At 44.6% G+C, this 19,730-nt stretch overlaps 1 long non-coding RNA gene across 1 annotated transcript; it reads left to right on the top strand.

Moving 5' to 3' along the window:
• The first annotated feature begins 10,602 nt into the window (after positions 1-10,602).
• On the top strand, positions 10,603-11,684 carry LOC136610222 (uncharacterized). The gene is made up of 3 exons (XR_010790069.1): positions 10,603-10,678; positions 10,784-10,917; positions 11,488-11,684. It is a non-coding gene; the product is annotated as an uncharacterized lncRNA (long non-coding RNA).
• Positions 11,685-19,730: the final 8,046 nt, after the last annotated feature.

Genomic DNA, 19,730 nt, shown 5'->3' with positions numbered 1-19,730 from the left:
ATTTGAAATCAGCATATAAAAATCTGTACAGTCCACCTGAAACCAACTCGGATGCAAAAAGTTTGTTAATCAGTGTTGTCGTTCAAAAAAAAGTTCAAAAAAGTGAATGTCTGGCCAATATACCATCTGAGCCGTCTACACCCTCCGCTTCCCCTCGCCAGCTCTCTGACTCTCTCCATCACTATTATTGGTGAAGGCTTGGTTTGAACTAGTTCAGGCTAAACCGAAATTTGGCGAATCGGCTGAGCCGAACTTTTCAAAAGTTGGCTCATCTCTAGTCCTGAGGCAGAGTTCTCAGCTCATGGATGGTGTATCCATTTATCCCTTTATTGAACATCTCACTCATCCATAAAACGTGATGTCTTGGATTGTCTGTAACTGCTCTAATTATAAGATTGTTCTGTGTGGGTCTGAAAGTGAATCACATAATAATAAGTAACATAAGTTGATTAGAAAGCTTCAAAGCTGTAAAGTCTTTATTCTCCTCTGACTCGTGCTTTCCCTGGTGCAGCATAGCTGTGGTTTTTCTCTCCTACTGACATGGCCCGCGCTGCTGGAATCCTTCATATTTGTGTTCCCCAGACTCCACTTTCTAATGAGTTCCATCCTCTCAGTCTGACCCTCACCAAGCAGCAATCTCAATTCTTGTCCTCCAGATCCCCACAGCTATCGCATGGCACGCTGCTTGGTTATTGGTGCCTGATCAGTAGCGCACCTGGGTCCTTGACAGGCACCACCTGCTTATTACAACTTTTATATGAAGATCTCTCTCTCTCTCCCCCCCCACTCCCTGCCGCTGCCCCCCGTATGGTGTTTAGATGAGTAATCAGTTACTCGAAAAGACCGATGCTCGCTCGAGCATCAGCCCTATACGAGCGTGCTCGATCATCTCTAATGACAACCGCTGTAGTAGCATTTTTTTGCTCACGTCTGGTGTGCACTTTGGGTCTATGTCACTTTTTGCAAATCACAGCATGTTCTAGGTTTGATATTTTTCTCTTGTCTTTTCCTATAAATGTCTTTAAAAGGAAAAAAATGGCAAAAAAACACATGGAACAAAAAACACAGCAATAAATACATACACATAGATACACATGAAATACATGGCATTTTCACCACCCCCAAAAACTGCAACAAGAAGACTGTGTGTGAAAGAAGCACAATACTTGATTATTACTTGGACATTCGAGTAAAGTAAGACATGAATTATTACTTGATTACGAGACTTTATGCCTTTGCTTTGGAAGCACTCTTGTATAGTAGTTGTAAATGTGTTAATCCAAAACAAATCCGAAAAACATTGTAACTTAGTTATAAACCTCTTTAGCATTACAACATAACAAACGGAAGTTACCATAAACATTTCCAAAATTCCTTAATGCAACATCTAGAACATATCGAGCTGAAGCCAAGCTGCGGTTTGGAGCATGCAGTCATCTGGCCTCTCATCACGTTTTTATACTCTATATAGGAAAGAAACAAAACATAGAGGTACGTGACAAAAATATAATATATCAGTAATAACATACTGAAATCAGCCAGGGCTACATTACTGTAATGAGGCAGAAACTGATAGCGCAAAGTCGGCTCACTGTGTGCGGTGATTCTGGACAGACACGGCTTTTGCTCTCGCACATTTTGCATATTTTGTATATTCTTGCTGTATGAACTAATACTTGGAGGCCCTCTCATATGGAGACAATTGCTTCTACTGTAACACTAATTTCATATATAAACTACATATGAAACAGATTTGAACATTATTGCCTGCAGCTATGGAGGATTTTTACATTCTGGAGTATTTATTTCCTTTATCAGTTGACATATGCAGGCATAATCTTTCTAGCCCATGTACACTCATTGCCAAAAAAATCCATCTCCCAGAAGGAGTTGTCATATGGCTGCAAAAATCGGCACGATAACCGTACATGGATGATCTTGTCACCTGAGGCCCTAAAAGTGGTTCCCTTCCCCTTGGCCCATAAAAAAAGCTCCCATAGGCTCTGTGTGTGTAGTGGACCTCTTTTTCAGTTTTTTTAGAGCTAGTTCACCACTAGCAATCGAAGAGATTTCGCCTAGTTAACAGAGTGTGAGAAGTGCGAATTATTGGAATGTGAGAAGCTGGGTGGATGTATCAATGAATTGCCCTCCACCTTGGCTGTTCTGAGCAGACTGTTGGGAGGTGTTGGGACCAGTGGATGTGTGAGGGCACGTACACAAGGTGACAGGGCTCAGGATACTCTTGACAGACCGCCAATATGAGCAGCTCCAACTATTTGATTGTTCACCAGCCGGACACATGTGTTACCCTCATTACTGGCCCCTGGATCTGTCTGAACTATTTCCAGGCACTTGGTCTCATGGTGCCCATTACATGTACTACCTTTGACACCCACCATCACCTCCGTTTGCAGTGGTGTTGTGTACAACTAAACTGGACTGCTACGGAGCAGAATTGGGTTGTTTGCAGCGATAAATCCAGATTTTGTTTGGGCACTGATGATGGCTGTCTTCATATCTAGAGACCTATGGGTGACCATCTCAATCCTGCCTTTGCACACTACCCCCAGTGCTGGTGTCATGGTCTGGGGGGCCCATTGCATACAACAGTTGGTTACCCCTAGTAGTGGTATGAGGGATAATTATAGCTCAGTGATATGTTCAGGACATCCTGCAGCCACATGTGTTCCTCCCTTGGCGTGGCTTCGAAAAGGCATTTTCCAGCAGGATAATGCTTGGCCGCACACACAATGGCATCACAGGACAACATTGCCACAATTCCGTTACTTGCCCAGTCACCAGATTTATTGCTAATAGAGCATGTATGGGACCATCATGGATGCCAACTTTGATAGCCTACAAGTTTGCACAATCTAGAGGATAAGTTACAGCAAACGTGAAGTGATATGCCACAGGATACGTAAAAAACCTGGGTGCCTCCATGTGCGCTTGTATCACATCTTATATCCAAGCTAGAGGCAGTCCAACAGGGTACTAGAGCCTTCATGCCCACTTGTATCACATTTTGCATCCAAGCTACAGGTGGCCCAACAGGGTACTAGAGCCTCCATGCCCGTCCGTATCACATCTTGTATCCAAGCTAGAGACAGCCCAACAGGGTACTAGAGCCTCAATGCCCGAATGTATCACATCTTGCATCCAAGCTAGAGATGCCACAACAGGGTACTAGAGCCTCCATGCCCACTCGTATCACGTCTTGTATCCAAGCTAGAGGTGGCCCAATAGGGTACGAGAGCCTACATGCTCACTCGTATCACATCTTTCATCCAAGCTAGAGGCAGTACAACAGGGTACTAGAGCCTCTACACTCACCCATATCACGTCTTATATACAAGCTAGAGGCTGCCCACGCATATTATGTCATATTACGTCTTATATACAAGCTAGAGGCTGCCCAACAGGGAACTAGAGTCTCCATGCCTGCCTGTATCACATCTTGTATCCAAGCTAGAGGTGATACCATAGGGTACTAGAGCCTCAATGCCCGCCTGTATCACATTTTGCATCCAAGCTAGAGGTGGTACGACAGGGTACTAGAGCCTCCATGTCCACCAGTATCACGTCTTCTATCCAAGCTAGAGGCGGTCCAACAGGGTACGAGAGCCTCAATGCCTGCCCGTATGACATCTTGTATACAAGCTAGAGGTGGCACAACAGGTTACTAGAGCCTCCATGCTCACTTGTATCACATCTTGTATCCAAGCTAGAGGCAGCCCAACAGGGTACTAGAGTCTCAATGCCCTCCTGTATTACATCTTGTATCCAAGCTAGAGGTGGTACAACAGGGTACTAGAGCGTCCACAGTCACCCGTATAATGTCTTATATACAAGCTAAAGGCTACCCACTCCATATCACGTCATATTACGTTTTATATACACATCTTGCATCCAAGCTAGAGACAGTACAACAGCTAACCAGAGTCTCCATGCCCACCGATATCACATATTGTTTTCAAGCTAGAGGTGGTACCACAGGGTACTAGAGCCTCAATGCCGGCATCACATCTTGCATCCAAGCTAGAGATGGCACAACAGGGTACTAGAGCCTCCATGCCCATTTGTATCACATTTTGTATCCAAGCTAGAGGCGGCCCAACAGGGTACTAGAGCCTCCATGCCCGTATCACATCTTGTATCCAAGCTAAAGGCGGTACAACAGAGTACTAGAGCCTCCACACCCACCTGTATGACGTCTTACATACAAGCTAGAGGCTACCCATCATGGGAGGAGCAAAATTAAATGCCGGATCCATCTGGTTACGGAAGCAAACAGCAACCAACAAAACCCATTGACTATAATGGGTTTCACCTGGCTTCCGTCATGCCCACAGGCATTTTCTTGGACCTCATAAGATTGCATGCTGTACTATTTTGCCCGGTACTTTGTGCCAAATCTGCACCGGAAGCATTGAAAGAAGGCTTTAATGTGGTTGTGAGCATAGCCTAAGTTGTTTGATAGAGGAGGGGCTCCATCTGTCTCTATATGTTAACCACACATACAATGCAGATCATCAATTATTTGCCTAGGATACTCAGTGAACTGGGCAAATGACCCAGGGCATTTGACCCTATTGCCTGTGTCTAACTAATTATCCTTTTACTCTGGCCTGTTATCGAGCCCAAGCATTACTTTGTACAGGTATTTGTCTAAAATCAGACTGTGTAAAGGCACCAACAATCAGCCAACAAGCGAGCAAATGCTAGTTTGTCACCAGATTAATTTATGTAAGCATAAAAATGCTTGCTGATTTGCAGGATATCTCTCAGTGTAAAAAGGAAGATGTACAGCCCGCCTATGGGAATGAATGATTGTAGTAGTGATCATTTCCCCCTAGAAGCCATGTTAAAATAATCAAGCGCCGATCGACATGCATGTCAATCAGCACCCATTACATCAGAGTAAGGATTTGGCCAGTGTATAAGCTGCTGCCTAAAGCTATGTTCATTCTAAATTCCTCATATGTAATTATCATCTCACACCCACATACAAAGGGAGCAGTTGCAGCAATTACCTATACTAGAGAATAGTTGATGATGCAATTCTGTAACTCCTAGTTTCCATGCTGAAGGAACTGCATACAGTCAAAACCCTTCACACCTGTTGTGGATACACGATTTTGCCAGTAAAAGGGTAGAATTACCAGCAAAATTGTGTGGTCATTGGCCAACATGGTTGCGTGACGTTTTGACCGCATGCACTTACCACAACATGGGAACCCAGCTTTTCATACTCTGGGCTTCAGAGTGGAGCTTTTCTTCATAGCCTGTTTTGTACTTAGTCTGATAGATTGTAAGCTCTTGTGAGAAGGGTTCTCATTAGAGATGAGCGAGCATACTCGTCCGAGATTGATGCTCATTCGAGTATTAGGGTGCTCGAGATGCTCGTTACTCGAGACGAGCACCACGCGGTACTCGTCTCGATTAAACGAGCACTGACCCTTGAATTCAATGGAGCCGGCAATAAAGCCGGCTCCATTGAAAGCAATGGGCTGCTGGCGATCGCGGGATGAATTGTCGGGAAGGGCTTAAATATATAAGCCCTTCCCTGCAATTCATCCAGAAATGTGTAAAAAAAAAAATATATATATACTCACCTTGTTCCGGCAGAACGATGTTAGCCCATTGAATTCAATGGAGCTGGCAATACAGCCGGCTCCATTGAAAGCAATGGGCTGCCGGCGATCGCGGGACGAATTGTCGGGAAGGGCTTAAATATATAAGCCCTTCCCTGCAATTCATCCAGAAATGTGTAAAAAAAAAAAATATATATACTCACCTTGTTCCGGCAGAACGATGTTAGCCCATTGAATTCAATGGAGCTGGCAATACAGCCGGCTCCATTGAAAGCAATGGGCTGCCGGCGATCGCGGGACGAATTGTCGGGAAGGGGTTAAATATATAAGCCCTTCCCTGCAATTCATCCAGAAATGTGTAAAAATAAAAAAAAATATATACTCACCTGGTCCCGGCAGACAGAGTTCAGCGCGGCCAGCGGCAGTCCTCCTGAACTGCTCTGAACAGCTGTGAGTAGTATTCAGCAGCCGGGGATTTAAAATCCCCGCCTGCTGAATGAGCTGCCTCTAATTGGTCACATCCTGACCAATCAGAGGCAGATCTCACTCACACACCCATTCATGAATTTATGAATGGGTGAGTGACTGCTGCCTCTCATTGGCTCAGCGGGACCAATCAGATGAGAGGCAGCAGTCACTCACCCATTCATGAATTCATGAATGGGTGTGTGAGTGAGATCTGCCTCTGATTGGTCAGGCTGTGACCAATTAGAGGCAGCTCATTCAGCAGGCAAGGATTTTAAATCCCCGGCTGCTGAATACTACTCACAGCTGTTCAGAGCAGTTCAGGAGGACTGCCGCTGGCCGCGCTGAACTCCGTCTGCCGGGACCAGGTGAGTATATATATTTTTTTTATTTTTACACATTTCTGGATGAATTGCAGGGAAGGGCTTATATATTTAACCCCTTCCCGACAAGTCATCCCGCGATCGCCGGAAGCCCATTGCTTTCAATGGAGCCGTCTGTATTGCCGGCCCCATTGAATTCAATGGGCTAACATCGTTCTGCCGGGACAAGGTGAGTATTTTTTTTATTTTTTTTTTACACATTTCTGGATGAATTGCAGGGAAGGGCTTATATATTTAAGCCCTTCCCGACAATTCATCCCGCGATCGCCGGCAGCCCATTGCTTTCAATGGAGCCGGCTGTATTGCCGGCTTCATTGAATTCAATGGGCTAACATCGTTCATCTCTGCCACAGCTGTTACAGCTGTGGCAAAGGAGAACGATCTTTATGCTGACAGTGCGGGGGGGGGCACTCTTGCCACTATTGTGGCTTAATAGTGGGACCTGGGAACTTGAGATGCAGCCCAACATGTAGCCCTTCGCCTGCCCTATCCGTTTCTGTGTCGTTCCCATCACTTTCTTGAATTTCCCAGGTTTTCACAAATGAAAACCTTAGCGAGCATCGGCGATATACAAAAATGCTCGAGTCGCCCATTGACTTCAATGGGGTTCGTTACTCGAAACGAGCTCTCGAGCATTGCGGGAAGTTCGACTCGAGTAACGAGCACCCGAGCATTTTGGTGCTCGCTCATCTCTAGTTCTCATCACTATTGTGTCAATTAATTAGTTGCCGGCTGTGTAATGTCTGATTTTTTTTGCATTTGTATACTTTGAATTGTAAAGTGATAATGAATATACTGGCACCATATAAATTAAGATTATTATTACTATTGTAGCAGTGCAAAAAAAAAACTGGACACGAGATGTCTGTGAACTTTGACAGCTGTCAGTACATTGCAGCAGTGACAGCATCTCCCGGGCAGTCATTGATACAGGCTTGTCCCTCAAGGACGTCAGAGACAGCTACGTATCTGGGGTATCCTGCAGAGTCTCTGTCACTGTACATAATCCCAGCCATAAGATCCAGAGCTCCGGGGACATCGTTATTTATAGATCTCCCATACAGACAGCTTTGACAGCCAAGTCTGCCCTTCCCTGCTCATAGCACACATGCAGCCGTCAGGATACACCAGGGATTACATACTAGAGAAAACACTGGGGAAATAGCTCTACAATAAGATATCATAGCCAACGCAGTGTTTGCACTTTCCCATCAAAATGAAAAAAATGTACATTTTATGTGACCACAACTTACAGGATTGTTACTGTTTATGTTGCTTTTCCCCACACTTTTTATTATGCTGTAGGATTCCATCTCGGGGGTTCATCACAACCTGAAAACGGCATCGAGGGGGAACCCCAGAACGGAACCATTCACTAGTCAACTATTCTGTTCTCCAAATACAACAGAACCCCTGTCAAATGAAGACCAAAGTGATGTTTCACTAATGAAGGTGAATGATTCAGTTTGGGGGTTCAATGCTATTTTCTGCACTTGTGATGGAACCCCGAGACTAAATCCCACACTTAAAAACTGTACTAAATGCTATCCAGTATGAAAATCGCACATTGATTAGGATAATAGGAGATACTACAATGTGATGATGATGTCAAGCATTGTCCAAGCGTTAAAGGGGTTGTCTCACATTTTTACTATTGGTGACCTATCCTCAGGATAGATCATCAACAGTTAATAGACTGGGGTCAGATGTGCGGTATCCCCACCAATCAGATGATCGTTGGGCTGGTTGTCAGTGCAGACAGTGTTGAACGCAGATAGCGCTGTCTTTATTGCAATGGTCTGAGTTGGTTCTGCAAGCATAGCTCCCACTGAACTCAATGGCAGCTGTGCCTGTAGTACCCAACTGGGCCACTTTAATGTTGACAACGCTGTTTGCTTCCACTGCTGTCCGCAGCTGATTGGTGGGAAGTGGCAGACCCCCCCAACATTATAAGTGTCATACTGATTCAGCTTGATCCATATTTGACAAAGTGGAAGACAAAGCATTAAACAAATCGCAGAAAGAATATAGAATTATGGAATACCCACCTTTACATTAAACTTCTTTGATGTACAGATGGAATATGAGAGTGGAGCCATCTTTAATGGTTTCTTCGGTTGGCCATACACTATAGATTTTAGATGGCCAATTTAAAATATTATGTGTTGGCCAATATCTGCGGAAAAGTTGATCTGCCATGTTGGATTTTTTTCATTGTTGCCAGGTACTGTCATTGGAAAATCATTCATGCTAAACCTGCATCTTATCAAAGGAAGCCCAGACCAGGCTACAGTAAAGCAAAGGCATCAATTTTAACAAGTTGTTGGCATCCAAGATGTCAATTCTTGGTGTTTGTATAGTATTAAATGTTTCCATTCTGTATAATGTTGCCCCTATGGCTTCACCCACATCTGTGCTCAGGCATTCTGTTTTCCTGTTCTGTCATAGGGATATCAGTCAAGGCCGGATTCATCACATGATGGAAATGAACGGCATCCGGCAGGTCCCATTGGCTTTAATGGAGGTGGTCAAGTTTGATGCCACCTTGCATTTTTCTAGACAAAATACTGCAGCATGTTGTGCTACTTTGTCCAGGGTTTAGTTCCAATTGTTTTACATCTGACACAGATGTGAACACAACCTAAACTCAAATATCAATGACAGTTGAAGTGGTTGGCTAGTTAATCAGAGGCTGCAGAATAGTGTTTCTGAACTCCTGGCGCTTAGGATGGGAGTGCTGATGCCAGGAGAATGAGCGGTAGCACTGATTGGCTGCAGCGGTCACCTGACTTCTGGTGACAGCCGCTGTCAAAACAAATGCCTGGACCGCAGCGGGACTACATAGCTGGATCCCAGTGGCAGCGGAGGGGTAAGTACAGCTCTGTTTATTATTTTACTACAGAGAGCCCTATTAAAGAGATGCTAAGTAAGCAGACAACCCCTTTAAATTATACATATATTGTGCATTTCTCAGAACAACATATATAAATCCAGTTAAGAATAAAAATATATTTCAAGCGCCTATTAAAATCTAACCTATCACAGGTCTTCTTTTGTTAGTAACCTGGACCCTAGAGATGTATCTGCAACTAAATTATTGCTGCAAACATTACCACTGCTTCTATTTTTACTAGGATTTAGCAAACATATTAAGTTAACTATGTGTCTCCATACGCCGGGTAAGAACAGCTAATACACGAGACAGATTTGATCCAAACCTTAGTATAGGAGAATTATGAAGTGTGAAAGCTGGCAAGAGAATCAGCCCCTGTGGCTGCTATGGGTCTCATGCTCCAGCTTAGGTTGACCCCCTTTCCCATGGGTGTCGAAAAGTATGTTCTGCTTCTCCGAAGGTACAAAATCAGAATGAAACAACGGAAGAGGAACTGGCCCAAGAGTTATTTCAACATTTTCTCCAACAAGGGATAGGAAGAAGGGAGTGGGCGAAAAAAGGTTTGGGTCCTGCGATTTTGATAAGGAGGTATGATGGATGATCCAACAGATGGATAGTCTGATGACTATAACAAGTCTTGGAGATCCTCTGAACGGATACAGAAAAGCAACGAAGCTCCTTTCACATGGCCTAATTATCGAGCACAAGCATCCTCTGGATATATGTTCACCCAACAACTGGGCTTCCAAAAAGGACCAACTATAAGCCAATAAACACTGAGTGAACACTTGCTTGTTGATTTTCAGGAAGCATAAAAATGCTCATTGAACGACTGGACATCTTCTTGTGTGAACAGGGAAGTGTACAACTGGCCTATGGGTACGAATGGTTCTAGCAGCAATCGTTCATTCCCATAAACTGATTCTTGGCCTGCATAAAAGAAAATTAAATAAGCAGTGATTGACATTCATGTCATTACATAGGGCCGAGAATTCGGTCAGACTGAAAGGAGCATAAAAGGGCTATCCAGGGAGGGAAAAACCTACATGTCCAAAGGTGCTGAAACCTCTACTTCCAGCTTGCTTCTGACACTGGGTCAAGTGGTATAGATTCTTCATCCATCCCTCATTGTGAGTGATTTCATTGCGAGAGGAGTCTGGCCGGCTTATTTCAATAAATAAGCCAGCCCCCTAAGCATGGCAGATGCAGAGACAGAGAAGGGGACTGACCTAGCTATTGAAATGAGCCAGTCAGCCCCCACTGATGACGTCACCAACAACAAGAGGGTGAGGAAGAATCTCTACCACCTGATCCAGTGCACCGTCGAACCTAGACTGGATCGGGTAAGTGCTTCCCTCTCTAGATAACCCCTTTAAAAGATACGATTGGCGCTTGTAACTTTAAAAGTTTTATAGGTAGAACAGCACAAATTTAGTCTTCCTTTGCAGATTCACAAGGGCAAATTGTTGAACAATTGGCTTGGCACAGCATGGCTGGACCAGAAGATAACTGAATAATCTCCATCCCTAGGCCTTCTCTATTGAGGAGCTAGTAATGGCAAAAAAAAGGAAGAAAAGAAAAAGTAAGTAATTACGTAATGTAATTTTTTATGGCTCTGCTGACATTGTGCATAATGTTTTGGATCCATCATCTGGTGTCTGATCCAGGTGCTAATGATTTTAGACAGTAATTGTGCAGAACGATAAGGTGTGTAGAGCTGATAAAAGATTCAATGTGTGTTACCCGCCTGGAAATCAGGATTACAGCCCAATTCTTTGGCATTGTGCGCCTTAAGTCAATCATGTCCTATTACTGCATCCATTTATCTAGGAAATGCTAATATACGCCCCAGCTTTATACAATTAGGGACATCTCACAAAGGGCAACAAATACCACTGCCCGAAACACAGTAAAAACAAAGGAAAGGGGTGGTCTTGGTGACCCGTCATGTGAAATTCACAGATACATGCCTTGTGGTTTCAATGAGGAAGAAATTCACATGGCAACTTAACCCCCTGTCATCCCAAGCATGCAGAGCAGGGAATTGTGCAACAAATCACTTAACTTGTCACTTCTGTGTAGTATGATAAATTCTTCGGCTTTGTTACATTTTTTCTTACAAAACTTAATGTTGGCTGTTTACTTTATACAGCTGTTGGAAACAAAGAAGAGACTAAAGGCCTAATTATCCGGAAACTGTATGAAGGGAAAGTTGTAGAAGGAAAAAATTCCTCAAGACTGACTACAGGAAGCACAACACTATCATATCAAGAAATTCTGCGTGCCCTTGTAATCTGCAATACAGAACTGGGGTTAAAAGCAATATAACGGCACCTCTATGAGTGCAGATTGTATTGCTGTGATTTTCGCAATGTCAGAAAAACAAGTTTCTTTAGTATTTTCTGCCGAAACTACGGCAAAAACAATGCAGCATTACTGCAATAAAAACAATATGAGTAAATGTACCCCAAAGAAACAGTTTTTACTTAAATTACATGATCACTACTACATGTATAAAGCACAAATGAGATTTTTACATTTTTGGACTTTTTTGCCATTAAAGGGGTTTTCCAGAGAGTTAAAAAACTTACTTGGACCTGTTGTTTGGAACCTCCATGTCCAGACGCTCTCTGTGCCCATCATGTAAATGCAGGGGGCTGCTGTTGTTGCGTTCATTTTAAAAACTAAGCCAGCCCCCTTCTAGGTCTCTGCATAGGCCATAACAGAGAACAGTGATCTCAACCATCCTGGATACAGCAAGTCAATCCTAGATCTGGACAGCTGTTCCATCATCCTAGGAGGACATGTCATTGTCCCACATGCTACCACCTTTCCCCTCCTTTCTCCACTGACTCCATCAGTGCTAATGGCATGTGCCGTGATTACACTGACAGCGTAGCTTCACTCCTCTCCCATTCGTGGCTCCTGCTCATCCTGTGATTTCAGAATCTTTACTGTTGCTGGAGTTGATCGAGTGGGGCCACATAGGATCAGAATGACTAAGAGTGGCCACAGAGGGGGTCACTGTAAGTAAGAGGCATCACAGAGGGAGTCACTGTAACTAAGAGGGGTCACAGAGGGGGTCACTGTAAGTAAGAGGCATCACAGAGGGAGTCACTGTAACTAAGAGGGGTCACAGAGGGGGTCCCTGTAACTAAGAGGGGTTACAGAAGGAGTCACTGTAACTAAGAGGGGTTACAGAAGGGGTCACTGTAACTAAGAGGGGTTACAGAAGGAGTCACTGTAACTAAGAGGGGTTACAGAAGGAGTCACTGTAACTAAGAGGGGTTACAGAAGGGGTCACTGTAACTAAGAGGGGTCACAGAAGGGGTCACTGTAACTAAGAGGGGTCACAGAGGGGGTCCCTGTAACTAAGAGCGGTTACAGAAGGGGTCACTGTAACTAAGAGGGGTTACCGAAGGGGTCCCTGTAACTAAGAGGGGTTACAGAAGGAGTCACTGTAACTAAGAGGGGTTACAGAAGGAGTCACTGTAACTAAGAGGGGTTACAGAAGGGGTCACTGTAACTAAGAGGGGTCACAGAGGGTGTCCCTGTAACTAAGAGGGGTTACAGAAGGAGTCACTGTAACTAAGAGGGGTTACAGAAGGGGTCACTGTAACTAAGAGGGGTCACAGAGGGGGTCCCTGTAACTAAGAGCGGTTACAGAAGGGGTCACTGTAACTAAGAGGGGTTACCGAAGGGGTCACTGTAACTAAGAGGGGTCACAGAGGGGGTCGCTGTAACTAAGAGGGGTCACAGAGGGGGTCCCTGTAACTAAGAGCGGTTACAGAAGGGGTCACTGTAACTAAGAGGGGTTACCGAAGGGGTCCCTGTAACTAAGAGGGGTTACAGAAGGAGTCACTGTAACTAAGAGGGGTTACAGAAGGAGTCACTGTAACTAAGAGGGGTTACAGAAGGGGTCACTGTAACTAAGAGGGGTCACAGAGGGTGTCCCTGTAACTAAGAGGGGTTACAGAAGGAGTCACTGTAACTAAGAGGGGTTACAGAAGGGGTCACTGTAACTAAGAGGGGTCACAGAGGGGGTCCCTGTAACTAAGAGCGGTTACAGAAGGGGCCACTGTAACTAAGAGGGGTTACAGAAGGGGTCACTGTAACTAAGAGGGGTTACAGAAGGGGCCACTGTAACTAAGAGGGGTCTCGTTATGCGGCCGTGATCATAATCATTATGTTTCCCATAATTTTCAAAGGTAAAAATTGCATTCAAATGCAAGGAATTTCCCAAAAATAGGACTGCGAGAGAAATCGCTCATGTGAATAAACTCATTGAAATCAATGTGTTATTATCAAGCGCAAGTTACATATTGCTATCGGACGGAACTCGTATGTGAAAGACATTGTATGATCCGGTATTGTACGGAAGCCCTAATCAGATTATTGTGATGTAAGCATGTTTCTGCGGCAGCACCTAAATGTATGGAGAAATAGGCGAAAGTTCCATGAAGAATTCAACATTTCACTAACTCCAACTGGATCTGTTCTGCAGATGAGATGAGGATAATGGTTTAGAGATAAGAGCAGATCTGTCCCAGGATGTAAACAGCGGAGTGAGTGCGCAGGAATCCCGAATTCTTCAATAACAATGTTTTGATCTTCATGCCAAGTCCATCAGAAAAGACTATGCTTGTTATGCGGGCACTGAAGGGAGGACGGGGTGGGAAGAAGTTGGGAGAAAGAGGGCATCTATTATGGAATAGTACTACATGGCAATAGCATACAGCCACATTGTACTCGGCTTCTGGGTGGTTGTGTATCTGCGCAGCATGGAGCTTGTATGGAAGAATAATGGGAAATAATAAAAAAAAAAATCCTGAAAGGGTTGTTCAGACATAAACAAGGAATAAGGGCTTCAACAGGCGAGCGTGTACACAAATACACTCACCGCAATGGAGCATGTTTGCACATGAACAAGGTTTGGGGATAGCAATAGTGTCAGCAAATAGTACTGTAAGTTTTGGGCCCACGATGCCATTTCACACACACGCGGGATGCTTCATTTCCGTGGAATAAAATGGCTATTTAAAGCCTAATAAGGGCAGCTGTCTTCGTTGTCCGCAGTCTTGCACCCTTCCGCTTGATTTTTTGAAGCCGTAGACCTCTATGGCAGCTTTTTGCGTAAAATTCAAAAAGATAGGGGAAGTCGCTCATGAGAATGAACTCATTGAAATCAATGGAATGACAGAAGGCAAAAAATATCTTCACAAATTTTGTCACAGAATAGGATTAATAACTTTGATTGACCCAATTAGTGCCAGATAAAAGATATAACCTTGACGAGAGGGGAGCCCAGGTATGGACCCGTCCCTCCGATATCTTCTTATGACAAGGATTCTTAAAGGGGTTGTTTCGCGGCAGCAAGTGGGGTTATACACTTCTGTATGGCCATATTAATGCACTTTGTAATGTACATCGTGCATTAAATATTGGCCATACAGAAGTTATTCACTTACCTGCTCCGTTGCTAGCGTCCCCGTCGCCATGGATCCGTCTAAATTCGCTGGCTTCTGGCGTTTTTAGACGCGCCTGCGCAGTCCGGTCTTCTGCCTTGTGAATGGGGCCGCTCGTGTCGGAGAGCTGGTCCCGCATCGTCATCGTAGCTCCGCCCCGTCACGTGTGCCGATTCCAGCCAATCAGGAGGCTGGAATCGGCAATGGACCGCACAGAGCCCACGGTGCACCATGGGAGAAGACCTGCGGTGCATCGTGGGTGAAGATCCCGGCGGCCATCTTGGAGAAGGAAGAAAGAAGTCGTCGCAGAGCGGGGATTCGGGTAAGTAATATATATATTTTTTTTTAACCCATCCTTTGGGTTTGTCTCGCGCCGAACGGGGGGCCTATTGAAAAGAAAAAAAAACCGTTTCGGCGCGAGACAACCCCTTTAACACCAAAAATGATGCTACTCTTAGGAGACCTGTGCAAACATGACCGTGATTTTGTCATATTTTGTCATATCTTAGCTGCAAAAAGTGGCAAAACGAAACCATTGATTTCAATGGTTTCATTTTCACTAGCGGGATTTTCACATGTTAATACTACGCTCAAGAAAAGATAGGGCAGGACCTAGCTACCTGTTTTTTTTTTTTACTGTGCACAATAGCGCGTAATTGAATTAGTAAAAAAAAAAAAATGAAATGCATGCAGCGACTGAACTATGCACCGTTCAGTATAAATAGCAGTTAATCACTTTTGAACGACTGCCTACTTACTGTGAATGGAGGTGGGCAGGGGAAGAACGCTCCCTGGTCCGTTCCACCTCCATGCCGGCAGCTCCTTGAGCAATGCCAGAGTTACTTGCTCCTGTGTAACAGTGTGGGAGCGAGCATCACTGGGACAAGTGTCGGGCATCGTTTGCCCAACAGCTCATCCCATTTAAATGGGGCATAAAGGTAACTTTTCATGGGGTGATTATCGCCTGAACAATTGTTGGAAACAGCAAATTAGTCGTTCAGTGCACATGTAGCCACTGACCGGGCATTGAGCGAGTAATCACTCCCTTGTCAGAGTTCCTTGCATTTTAGCTCAACTTAAAAACCAAGTGACTATCGCCCCGTGTAAACAGGCAGTTGTTGATCTCCAGCTGCTTGGCCGCCATTCTCTAAACTACTACTGCCCCTATATGAAAGCACTGTCCCCCCGTGTAAAGGTACCTTTAGGATGGCTTTACATGGGACAACTATCATCTGAAAGAGTCGCTGTGTACAAACAATTTTTGCCTTTACAGATCGATTGCTGTTCACTTGCTAAACAAATTGTTAGCAATTACATGGGCTGAAATATCGGTCATTTACTTTTTAGGGGGGGGGGGCGTGAGGTTCTCTGGTAGGCGTGCATTTGACATTCTGGAACTTCCCCAATGCATGCTCATTGGTTACGAGACCACTGAATGCACATAAACACATTCCAGTGGTCTTTGAGTGAACTCTCGCTACTGCGGTCTCCCGCTGTTTCAACTGAATGGTCAATGCTGTAGCGAGTCTGGTTTTAAAGACCAAAACTGGCAAGAGCCTATAGCAGTGAGGCTTCCTTAGAAGACCAGCAGGGACTGTTCAGTCAGCGATCACTCGCATTATGTGTATATGGGAACCAATGAGCGTTAAGTGGGAGGGCAAAATGTTAAAAAAAAAAGACAAGAGCCAATCATGGGAAGCGGATGCCGATCAAGAATACACCTCCCAGCAAAGTTGTTGGAAGACAACGATTGCCTGTTTACAGCAGGGAATAATAAATCAACCAGCGACTATTTTTAGGTGAGCTGAAACAAAGCGACTAGTGACTAGTGAATGAATTCTCACTTGTTACCTGGTTGGTGGCTGTTTTTACACGGAACAACTGTTGCTTACATTTGCTCTATTGAGCCACTGTTCCAACAAAACTAACAATGTGAAGACTTTTTTTCAGAAATAGGGTTACTCTTGACCATGGGCTGTGTCAGCCTAACTAATTTGAATTGTGGTGTGGTGCAATACCAAATGAGGGCAGTGGTACTGTTAGGGTGGTTTCACACCTGCACCCTGGGGTTCCACTTCCCTGCTCCTTTTCTGGGAGCAGGAAAGTGGAATCCCCGCGACCAAACAGCTCCGTCTCTGGACAGAACCGAACAATGCCGAAGGGAGCCCATTGACTATAACGGGGTCCGTTCAGTTTCAGCTTAGCTGCCAAGCTTTTAGACTCTGCATGCGGAGCTTTTATTTTGGAATTTTGAGGCGGATCAGTCGGAGTCACATCTACGTTGAAATCTTTATAACCTCTGACCGGAGATTTCAACATAGATGTGAAGCCGGCCTTACTAGAAGAAAATAAGACCTCTTTTTCTAATCTCAGACAACCTCTTTAACTAGCAGGCCCTTTTTTTTTTTTAACAAGATGCGCAACTGATGGGGAACAAGGTGAAGGCTACCGAACAATAAATGACATTTGTGCCAGTTAATGTATTGGTGGGCCTTCATAAATATGGCGTTTGGTTTTAAAGAAGGCAAACCCTTGAAGCAGGGAACCAGGAAATTGCTGACATCATGATATAAAATGTCTCAGACAGAAGTCTATAGCCTTCAGGCAATGCACGGCTCAGACATTCCCTGGTTATAATGTAATATGTTGGTCTGGAGATCTTGTACGGATAATTCATAAGAAGTTGCTGCCAGACCCCGAATTAGTAGAAGTAAAAGAGGAGAATGTTCCTGTAAAGCTGCCGCACTAACCGAGCCCTGCATTACATTCATTCTCTGGCAATCACCACTCCAAGTTATTGCAATTATTTCCTCTCATTTCAGAAGCTAGTGGTGAATATAAAATCAATGCTTTGTCCTCACGGAATAGTAAAAAGGGCACGGTCAGGCGGCATATACTGTAAGTCTCCAATGTTACCGTAACTCTTCAGAAGTATACTTTCATATGGGTGTGTGCTCATATATACAGTGCAACAGTCTTCAATATGCAGTGCTAATTTTTGGATCATCATAACTTGAAACAACATTTAACATACAATACCACAGACAGTGTCGATATGCAACACATGTGATAAGCTGAAAGATCGCCCAATCAGATGAGCATTTCACTGGTGAAACATCCATACTACTGAATGTCTGCACTGATTGGCTGGCTAGTTGCACCCCTCTACAGTGCAGTACTACTTGAACTGAATTTCCCCTTTAAATGTACGCAGTAATAATGTAAAAGTTGTGTTCAATAGTTTTAACTAATTCTCGATTGTCCATAAAATAGTAAATATTAGTTCAGCATTCATGATGACCCTGCAAGGACCTTCATAAATAACACCTGTGACATTGGTTCTGGTTTAGGCCAGACTCACACATAACATTCATGCTAGGGCTATGTAAGGTATCTGTTATTTTATGGGGAGTGTTTAAAGGGCTTGTCTTGTTACTGGAAAATACCTTTCAATAGGATCCCCCTGTGTGAAAATAATAAACAGAAGTATTGCTTACCCCTCCGTGGCTACTGGGATAGAGCACAGGAAATTGGGTGACCATTGCAGCCAATGAGAGGCTGCAGAATTACAACCCATTCTCCTGGCATCAGCGCTCACATCCTGAGTGCCATGATGCCAGGGGTCGAAGAACATGATGCTGTAGCCTCTCATTGGCTGCAATGGTAACGTGATTTTCTGTGACATCATCTATCACCACAAACCCCAGTTCTGCAGCGGGCTGCAGGGCTGGACCCCAGGGGCTAGGAAGGGGTAAGTATATCTGTGTTTTCACACAAGGGGTCCTATTGAAAAAGGGGTTGTCTAGTAACTGGTCAACTCCTTTAAGCGTTGCACCGGAAGAAGAAGTAGCGCAGCACCATGTGTGGTGCAGTTGTGCCTGAGAGTGAGTCACAGAGAGACGTGCTGAAAAGGGCTCCCATGCATTGCATCTGGAGGAGAGACAAGCTGTCAGAGAAAGGGCAATCTTAAAGGGGTTTTGTCATTTAAAAAAAAAAAAATTCTTTACTTACCTATTCCTTCCCCGTCAGTCTTCTTACCACATCTTCTCCTGGGTGAGCTTTTGCAGTGCGCCGGGTCACCTCACCGCACACCGATTGGCTTGTTATGAAGGCTGCATTCCTTACATTCTCTTCTGGCCGGGTCAGTGAAGGTCACGTGCCTGTGCTGTAGCATTTACTGCCTAGGAAGGAATGCTAATCTATTTCAGAGACAGCTTGCATGAGCAGTCTCTGAAGTAGATGGGCACTCCACCTGCTGGCTTGTGAACTGTAACGTACATTGGCTGGCATGAAGAAGACAGCCGGCAATGTACGTAACCTCACAGGAAGGAGAAAAATCAGGCAGCTGGAGGTGAAGCTAACCCCCTGGACTGCAGGAGACAGCAGAAGATAGGTCAGGTGAAGATCTGATAAGTATAAGACTGACAGAGGAGGAATTGGTAAGTATAGAATTTTTTTCTTAATGACAGAACCCCTTTAATGCCGTTTGTACCACTGGTACACAAACTGTGAGTCTTAACAATAAAGTTGCTCTGCTGTAAAGTATGTGGTACCAGAGAGAATCTTTGTTCGCATCCTGCCTGGTTCAGTGCCTTCCTTGTAATCGAGGGTACTTCCATAGCTATGCTGTAGAAGAAGGCAGGGTGGCCTGGCAATACCGGACCTTCTGCGCAACATCGTTGAAGGTGAAGCCTGCTTTGTAGATGAAGAAAGTAGGAGATGAGACACCCACCCCATCTGTAGCGGGAAACCTGGAGACCGGGCAACCGGGGTTGGACTTACTCCACTGTTAATTGGGGTAAGTCCAGCCCCTCCTGTGCCTATTCCTGTTCCAAGCTAAGTCACTATTGGTGATGGTTCTGCTTATATTCACTTCAATATAAGTGCGAGGTTGCAGGGCTACGCAGCAATTTTTGGCCTCTTGACTAGA

This window comes from Eleutherodactylus coqui, chromosome 1 (genome assembly GCF_035609145.1).
Source record: "Eleutherodactylus coqui strain aEleCoq1 chromosome 1, aEleCoq1.hap1, whole genome shotgun sequence".
Classification (NCBI taxonomy): Eukaryota; Metazoa; Chordata; class Amphibia; order Anura; family Eleutherodactylidae; genus Eleutherodactylus; species Eleutherodactylus coqui.
This window is presented reverse-complemented; position numbering and strand designations above follow the sequence as displayed.